We start from the raw sequence: 1,171 nt of genomic DNA, 5'->3' as shown, positions 1-1,171 counted from the left end.
CTCTCTCTCTCTCTCCCTCTCTCTCTCGTCATTTATCAAAATGTCGGGGTGGCGCATGGGACCAGACCAGAGAGTTAGTGAGCCGACGATAATGACAACGTTTGCCCCTCCTTGAGGACACATTACTGGTCCTCTGTTCATGGAGGTGGTTGGCTTGAAAATGAGGAACTGAATCGGAAAACGTCGACGTGGGGATAAAATTGATGGGAAATGTTGGGAAAATCATGTTTTATGTAGGATTTCGTGCATTCGTTTTGTATCCGACTGTTTTACCAAAGTGGTGTCAGTTGTTTTAGTATACCGTTCATCTTTACATCAACATATGTCTGCAAATTCATCGAATCATCACGTATGTGGTGTAACGTCTTATTCAAGGGACGAAGCTTACTGGGCAAACTCTCAAAAGACAGACCATTCAGGATGTCGTGGATTGGAAAGTTTACTAATGCAGTGCGTTGCACGCACGTAGGTGCCCAGTGAGTTGGGTGGTAGTCTCTGACTGACTGACTGTCTGTCTGTCTGTCTGTCCCTCGTTATACGTCAGCCCATCCAACCGTGGACCGTGAAGTGATCAGACCCTTTGGCAGCGACTCGGTTCGGCACACGGCACCCCGCAGGAAATTGTTAGAGGAGCCGTGTTGTAGCTTTCATGGAAGCCGCAGCGCCGGGACCAACGCCGTCACCCCGACCCGCACACACTATCCGACGGGAGAGAGACGCAACATGAAAAGCACGGTATTGAGCCTAAAAAGCATGGTTGCTCTGTCTCACTTTGTCCAACGACGGCGGCTTGGTAGTTCGGAACCAGAGAGGCACGCGTGCAAGTATTAATCGACCAATATATTATACAATTTCGTGACGTGATATTATGCCCTTCACTCAGGAGGGACCGGAGGTGGGAGTTGACGCCGGGGCGACTGTCCCTAAGGCTCATAGAGCGCCGCTGCATACGGGCGAAGTGTAGAAATGCGTTCGGAGGTGGGGAACAGTGAGGAAACAGCGAAGTGGGATAACAGAGCGCAGAAAACAGACGCATGCATTTTGTGTGTGTATGTGTGTATTCGGGTGTTGTGTTTGCGGGTTTAGGGGGGATGGAAATATCGACATGTGTGCGGTCCGCGGCTAACAGCATTTCCCACGCGCAGCAAGCAGTCCCTAACGGATGCACGAG

Source organism: Frankliniella occidentalis, unplaced genomic scaffold (genome assembly GCF_000697945.3).
Source record: "Frankliniella occidentalis isolate FOCC.00 unplaced genomic scaffold, Focc_3.1 Scaffold8, whole genome shotgun sequence".
Taxonomy (NCBI): Eukaryota; Metazoa; Arthropoda; class Insecta; order Thysanoptera; family Thripidae; genus Frankliniella; species Frankliniella occidentalis.
The sequence above is the reverse complement of the archived record's forward strand: the minus strand, read 5'-3'. Positions refer to the sequence as shown.